Below are 8,729 nucleotides of genomic sequence, written 5' to 3' on the forward strand. Positions count from 1 at the left end.
AATGAATATGTGGAGGTGGTGAGTGTTCCTACTGATGTCAGCCTGTCCGCAGTGGTGTGTACATACTGTAGCAATTCCGCTGCTGAATTATTGAGACCCTACTAGCGTCTCTCCCGAGAAAAACAGCCAGAGAGATGGAGGAAAGACCTAACGCTTTCTACACTACAAAACAGAATACCCACTGCCTGTGCAGTCTGGTTGGGTTTTGACAGAGTTTGTATGGTGGATGTGTGTGCATAATATTTCACGAAATTGGTTCATTTCTGCTTGCAGGAGTTCAAGCAGGTTCATGGTATGAACAGCAAAAGTTCAAGTATTGATTTGTATGACTGAGAAGTGACACCCACCATAATGATGCATACCTCTGGTGTGAGTTTTGTTCATGTTAGGGTTTTTTTAAACACATTATTTTTACAAAAAGGTAAACTGTATCATTGGTGCTAAGGCCAATTAGCCTGTCAAATTAATTTCATTGATGAATAAACTGGATATAGGGACACATAAGTGTGCATAAAATTATAATCTAATTATTTAAACTACTGCATGGAAGAAAGAATTAGAGAGAGAAAAAGAAAGTGAGAGAGAGGGAGGTTTCTCTTGACTGAAAATTCAGAGAGCTTAAGGGTATATGATTAACCAACTTCTCCATTCTTTGCGGAGTCCCGGGAGGGATTGAGAGTCTTATACGTGTGAGAGGGGGTGTATTAGGAGGGCCATGAAGTGGAAGAACAAGCAAGGTTAATGAGTGAAAGTAAAAAGAGCAGAACTGACATTTGTTTTTAAAAAAAGCACACAAAGAGCTCTCTCTAGTCCTGTCACATCTGAAATAGATATCGCCCATTTCCCTGTGATCTCACTCCCACATGACAGTGTCAGCCGTCTCCCAACTTTAAGCTACAAAGACTGCAGTGAGACGCCTTCGCTGCACACGGTCTTTCTTACTTTCTGACAGCTGAGGTTCGCTAGATGAAGCCGTATTAACTGACTTGCTTAGATATTGTTTCGTGTTGCTACAAAGAGGAGTAGGAATAAAATGTCTGTATGGGAGGACATATTTTGTTTCACTACTCACTTTTCACATTAGAAACAGCTTTGATAGGAGCTGGACTCTTTCCCAGTTGGCATGACAAGTGTACTCAGACAATGTGTGCACTCGTGCCCCCACCAATCGTACACACACACACGCACACACACACACACACACACACACACACACACACACACACACACACACACACACACACACACACACACACACACACACACACACACTAACATTCGTTCTAGATATTTCGCGCCAGTTCTCATCACACCTCACTAGACTAAAATTTCTTACATTTCGAGATTTGATGGAACTTCTATTTTTGTGTTGGCAATTTGACTGCGGAACTGTTTCCCTTCTTCCTGCCTTTAAGCGTGATTACAGGGCACATCTGAGGGCTGCTTGCGTGTCAAACTCCATCTTAACCACCACTGACAGAACGTGCGCTGTGTAGCTCATCTCCGCCAGAGCAGAACTAAAATCTGGAAGTAATCAGCTAGCGGGTGAACATGAGAAATTCTCCAGAAAACACTTTAGAGCGGCTGGAACCCACTGCTTCTCAAGATTGGATTCAGGTATCTAATCCCAGCCGGCAGCTGCCTCCTTCCCCTGCTCTCTCTCTCTCTCTCTCTCTCTTCACAGCCATAGGTGTTGCAGGGCCATAAAGAACACAGAGTCTCGCACCTGCTGGGCACTATAAATATAAGAAAGGGGGCTGGCAATCGTGCTGGTGCTGCGATTGTTAGTTTGTGCCTCTTGCCTCTTCTGATGCTGTGTGCTGTGTGTTGGGACAGAGGACTTCAGACCCCAGATAGCACCATGCTCGCCGTCTAAATGGCTGCGATTGGCTAAACCAGCGGTGCTCGAGAAATGGGATAGGCAGAAGCTGAGAATGACCTGTACCGCACCAGAGGTTGTTACTGCTGCTGGCGTCAGGCCATTATCAGCCTGGGGAGAACACATGACTGCCTGGTAGCGTGTTGCTGGGCTGTCGGCTTTCTCCCAGAATTTTCAGTCCTGGGCTGCTAAAACATGATGCTTCAAAACACATGCAAAGTTCTGCATAGTACTGTTCTTAGAATCAAGATCTCCCAAACTGGAATCTCCCAAATTCAGAGGCATTTCAGAATTCTGTTAACCCGATCCTGTGAGTGATATAGATTAGGTTATATACTACAATAAATTTACAGCCCAGTGTAAGGTATTTTAGATTTGCATAATTAGAGTCAATGTTAATCTTATGGTTAGATTTGGGGTTTGGGGTTAAATAGAAGCGATCTTGGTAGGGTTAGTTTTGGGGTTTATGGGTAAATATAATGGATCTTGCTCAGAACAGACTCAAATTAGGCAAATCTAAACTGCTATATCTAAACACTGTTCAAGAGTTTTCTCTTTTTTCATTTCTCTTCATTCCAAAATCTTGACTTACATATTACATTGCAAACTTAATGTTTGATTCAAACTTTCTGTAACACTTGCTTTATAAGTGTGGTCACAATCATGGGTATAGCCACTGATACAGTGTGTAGTAGTCAGTCTGTTTCAGCATTCACAGGAAGAACTGACAGTCTTATTCTTTTTATTTGCTGTGGCAATGCAGAGATCATTAAATTGACCGAGGCAAGCACTACGCCCCTTATTCTGTCAATTTGACTAAACTCTCCTAAGCAATGTTGGGGCGGGGGGGGGCGGTCTTTTCCTACGTCTGCTTGTGTGGCATTTGTGTGTAAACATTAAAAGCTAAGACAATAAGCTGCACAGCATTAAATAAAATGTCATTGTTAAGATCTTTGTTTGCTTCCAGGAGCACTTTTCAATAGTCCCTGTCTGTAATCAGTGATTTCTAACTCATTCAGTGTTCTCCTAAAAGATTTTGTCAAATTTAACACTGTAAAAATATATATTTTATATTGTCTCTAAAGGGTTCCATAAACTTTGACCCTTAATCATACCCACATCCTCTTCTTATTACAGGTTGTTTTTGTCCATGGTTGTTTGAAGGACCACCGCTGATGGTCAGCTCTGACCTCTCACAGGACAAAGCCTTCAGCACATTCTTCACTTTCTCCTCTAGACTTCTCCAAACCTTCAATGTTTTATTTTTTTCACAGTCACAATGACCGTCAGATTAACTGGGATTCAGATGTGCTTCTTAAATGTTATGTGGGAATGGTAAGTAATATTCAAAGCACCCCTAAAATGATGATAGCCTTGTGTTACTAAGTAACCTCTGCAGGTTCATGCCCAGAAGAGGACATGAGCAGCCTCAAGCTCTGAACTTTCAAAGACAATTACTTACAATATGTAATTATTGTACTGTTGGGATGATTTTTTTTGTGCTGCATTTGTTTGAAGGTTTATGAGTCCCTTTAGAAAACAATCTCTGTGGTTTCTTTATAATATTTTTTTTTTTTCTTAATAGATAACTGCATCCATATTTTTGGCATAATAACAGAATCACAGGAACTCTCATCCATTTGATTTCACTGTAACATAGATGGGCTCAGATAACTAGTCAAACTAGGCACTAAATTGGTGTTAATCTCTGAAGCTAGGATGTCTTAGGCTTCATGTGTTGAATTCTTCAGGTACTGAAATGAATCGGTAGGTCATCCATACCCATATATAGCCGTATTTTAATCTTGATGAACACCAAAATTAACAGGATAAATGGGTTAATATTCAATTACCAAGTAATTTAAAAGATGGTCAAAATTAAAGCAGTCGTGTTTACTTAAATATTCTGTGCTGCAGAGTTACTCTTTTGTGTTAGAGCGACTTAACATTTGTTTACAGGGATAAGTGTGTGTGTGTGTGTGTGTACGTGTGTGTGACTCAGTGCATGTGGTCGTGCAGCTGCGACACTGTGGCCCTGAGTGTCGTTGCGGTGAGCGTGAGTGTCAGTCTTTCAAAGTAAAGGCAGATTACTGTCAGTTTCAGGGAGTCTTTGAGGAGTGCCACGAGATCACAGCGGACACACGGGTATTCTTCAGCCGCCACTCCTGCCTCTGACAAGAGCGGAGAGAGAGCCCAGCCTGTACTACACACACGCGCACACATGCACATATATACATACAGCCTTTATAAACACACACTTTGCATGCATACATACAACCTACATAAACACACATATAGGTGCAAATAGACACAAGCCACATACTGACACATTTGTATGCGCACAGATGCATGCTTTTTCAAGTGGCCAGTGTCAGTAACACTTACACACACACACACACACACACAAACACAGTGAGAGGCATTAAATGCCATCAGACAGGGTGTTAAGTGAGTGTGTGCTAATCGCATGTGGTTGGGATGCAGAGCTGACTGTCTTTCTGTTTAGAGACATGCTGCTGGTGCTGTGTTTCTGCCAAACGCCCCCTCCCCATCTCTCTCTTTCTCTCTCTCTCTCTCTCTCTCTCTCTCTCTCTCTCTCTGTCTCTCTCTCTCTCTCTCTCTGTCTATCTCTCTCTCTCTCTCTCTCTTTCGCTCCCTCTCTCAGATACACACACACACTCTCTCTCTCTCTCTCTCTCTCGCTCCCTCTCTCAGATACACACACATACACACACACACTCTCTCTCTCTCTCTCTCTCTCTCTCTCTCTCTCTCTTTCTCTCTCTCTCTCTGCTCCCTCCTTGCTCACCCCTCAGCCCTGGTTTTCCCAGGAGACACCCTGCTGAGAAAACGACAGGGCAGCAAAATCCTACAAAACCAGCTTTCTGGCTCAAGCCTGACTACTCACCCCCCCCCCCCCCCCCCCACTCTCTCTGTATTTCTATCTTTCTGTCCCACCCCTCAGATCTACAGGAACAGATCATACATTTCACACCGTATGGAATCTAAACAATGATAATTTGTTGATTGAATCTAGCACTTTAATAACCCAGACTTACACCTGCTCATTATAGCCACAGGAAATTGCATGTAGATTTATTCTACCTTAAATCCCCTATTAAGTCATTATGTGTGAGATATGACCATGATCATATTGAATGAATTATCACTGATTATTAACTAACGTGGTCTAAATGCAACAGTGGAATACTGATCCGCATGTGGCAGGTTAAGAGGAAACAGTGGGATTCAGAGACAAATTTACTATTAAACATTTCCAAGACAATTCACACAGTTACTGCACAGACAGCACTGAGATTGTCCCAAAGCTTCATTTGCCAAGTAATGTCCACACATATTCATGAGTTAATGTTTCCTTTTGCAGCTAGCAATGCAAAAGAAGTTTCTGGAAATGGGCCAGGTCTCTTTCAGCGTACAAATCAAGTTCCATTGTTCAGAATCGCTAGTGGAAGGTTCCTGGTTTTTGTTTACTATGCATAATTAAAGTGCCATTGAATGTGACAAAACAAATTTATGCAGACAAGGGGAGATGCTGACATACAGGTTAGTATCTTTGTCACTAAAAAATTTACTAAGCAGAAGCAAGTATTGCAAAATCTAATTTGCGCGCTGAATATTTTAAGTGTTAAAACATTGATGCAGCTGGGTTTTAACATCAGCTGTTAGTCTGGGGAGAGCCACAATTGAGGCTTTACGGGTCCATATATGGGGACTGGCTTTCCGCACTCAGCCTGGCTGACACAACTAGAGGTGAATCACGCCAATAAATATGTATAAGAATTGGGAATCCAGCTCTCTGTGAGGTCATCCGGGCACTTGTGTCTCCATAGTCTTCTTGACAGCTTACTACATATGGCATAGCTATTTATAGCAGACCTCGCAGCCAACAGTAAACATGAACAGCTGCATTAGGATGAGTATTAATCGCTAATTTATCAAAAAATGTTTGGTATCACAGACTCACACTTGCTAGAAATTCGATATTTAAACGTAATACCTTGACTTTATATAGCATCTTCCTGTGGGAGCTGTGGAATATAAATCATCTTAAAACACCTTGGCCATCTTTCTTATCTCTGTAGACCATTATTCCTGGACCTTTTTAAAGAGTGCGGCACTAAATATGAATAAAATAACGTACATTATTTTATCACGAGAAAACCATCCCTAGCATACGGGTACGATTGTGTTCGATACAACCATGTCTCCTTTCCTCAAAGTTCCCACAGCCAAGAACACAGCGCTGTGGGAATTCATGTTGGCGAAGAACCATATGGATGCCCTTGAATGAGAGAAGCAGCTAGATTGAACCAAAAACCACCTAGCTGAAACAAAACTTACAGCAAATCTCGAAGTAACTGAAATAATAAAGCAGGATGTTTCTGTTCGGTTCACCATTAGCAAAGCCAAGTGGCAGAAGACTGAGAAATCAGTGCCATATTTGAGACAAAACCAGACGTGTGAGTGGACACACATGGCTCTTCCACTCATTTGGTGGGGATGACTTTGATGATATATATTTTCTGTAAGCTGCTGCCTATGGTTCAGGGTTTCCTGTGTGTCATTTCCTCAACATCACTGTCAAAGTTGCCATTTATAAGCAGGTGTGTGTTGTTGAACCGCCCCTCCAAAGCTGAAGTGGCCTCGTCCTACCGACATCAAGGTTCAGGGTGGCCATCCTCTCCTCATAGACCACTACCCCTCCCCTGTACCCCCCAGCCCCAAGCCCATTATGACTGGCCATCATACCAGCAATTGCTTTCCTTCTCCCTGTCTTTCAATCTTCTCCCATTCCCTTGCCACGGAAACGCGGGCGGGACACAATCCCCGACGAGTTCTTTCGAACTGCTGCAGACCCTTCAGACCCTTTGTGAATCAAGGTGAAGCATCCAGCAGCCATGCCGTGAGACATTTATCATAAGCAGCTCTGGGAACAGGTAAAAGGGCTCGAGCCGAAGTTGTGACAGTTCAAGGGAGCAGAGGACGGTTCACATATTCAAAGTGGACAGCGCCAAGGTCGCTACTCCAGCCTCTCTCTCTCTCTCTCTCCCATCCCGAATGAAGCACATTTTCATTTGAACGCTTCAGCCCTCTGCCCAAGCCGCTGGCGCTGAATCTCTCTCTCCACTTGTCCAGAGGCACTTCCTGAGAAGAAAGCTACTATAACCGGCTGAGGGTAAATAAAGCAACACAATCAGCCCATGTCCTCCACAGTAAACTATGATGGTTTCTCCATTTACCTCATCTCTCTTTCTGTCTTTGTTTTGCTCTTTTTCACTGTGGCTCCCTCTCTCTCTCTCTCTCTCTCTCTCCCTCTCCCTCTCTAACTGTGGAGTTAATCTCAGCCTGTAATGCGCATGGTGTTCTATATATTGAGAGCTAATATTGGCTTTGGCTGGTGCTGATTGACCTGCATTCTGGAGTGGTCCCTCTCTGGGCAGTCCCACCTGGGGCAGGCTGCTGTCAGGGTGGACGGTGGCCATGCTGGATTGATGACAGCCATTCGCTGATGAAGCTGTATTCATCATTCCTGTCCAGAGTTGCACTGGCCAGATGGACCATGACCATCCATCCACTGTCAGGGACACATCTGTTCCTGCTGTTGCTTAGAGTACTAACAAGTCGCTCGCTCCCCCAAAGCCAGCCGATGTCAGCCATAGAGAGAGAGAGAGAGACAGAGGCAGAGAGAGAGAGAGAGACAGAGGCAGAGAGAGAGAGAGAGAGAGTGAGAGAGAGAGAGAGAGAGAAAGAGAGAGAGAGAGAGAGAGAGAGAGAGATACAGGGGCTTTATAGAACCAAGTCTAACACAGTGGTACCACTTTTTATAACGACATTTCACCCAGCTAAAGAGTAATGTGTGATTTAGTAAGCAAATAAGCAGTAAGCACTTCTTCAAGCTAGGTTTGAAAGAAAGATTCTGAAGCAGCAAATGAAACTAGTGTAGCAGAGTTTCAGCTAATTAGGCCACAACCCACTTTCAGCAGAGTGGCGATTAGCAGACCAGCAGCAACAGTATGTCAAGTGGAGCCACAAGTGTCCAGTGTTAACATCAAATCAAGCTAACAAATGCATTGCCCCCAAGGCAGAATATGTAAATAAATGAAAAGATAAATAAATAAAAGAAGACAAAGGACCAAAGCATTAGAAGACTAAATTTAGACAGGGTATAATGAAAGCTGGTATATTTTTATAAGATCAGAAAGTAGAAGGTAATGCTCACATTTGAACATTTTAGGATATTTATACCACAGTAGCTAACTGGGTTTATATTTTTCACGTAACTGGACCTGAGTGGTAAGAGGGTAGATGTATGAGCAACACAGTTCTGTTCTCAGACTCACTATGATGATCTTCACTATGATGATCTGCATTATGATGATCTTCACTATGATGATCTTCATTACTATGATGATCTTCACTATGATGATCTCCACTATGATGATCTCCACTATGATGATATTCACTATGATGATCTCCACTATGATGAACATCTCCACTATGATAATCTCCACTATGATGATCTTTGTTATGATTATCTCCACTATAATGATCTTCATTATTATGATGATCATCTCCACTATGATAATCTCCACTATGATGATCTTCTCTATGATGATCTTCACTATGATGATCTCCACTATGATGATCTCCACTATGATGATCTACACTATGATGATCTCCACTATGATGAACATCTCCACTATGATAATCTCCACTATGATGATCTTTGTTATGATTATCTCCACTATAATGATCTTCATTACTATGATGATCATCTCCACTATGATAATCTCCTCTATGATGATCTTCACTATGATAATCTCCACTA

The sequence above is a fragment of the Electrophorus electricus genome, chromosome 4, assembly GCF_041902795.1.
Source record: "Electrophorus electricus isolate QZ-2024a chromosome 4, ASM4190279v1, whole genome shotgun sequence".
Classification (NCBI taxonomy): Eukaryota; Metazoa; Chordata; class Actinopteri; order Gymnotiformes; family Gymnotidae; genus Electrophorus; species Electrophorus electricus.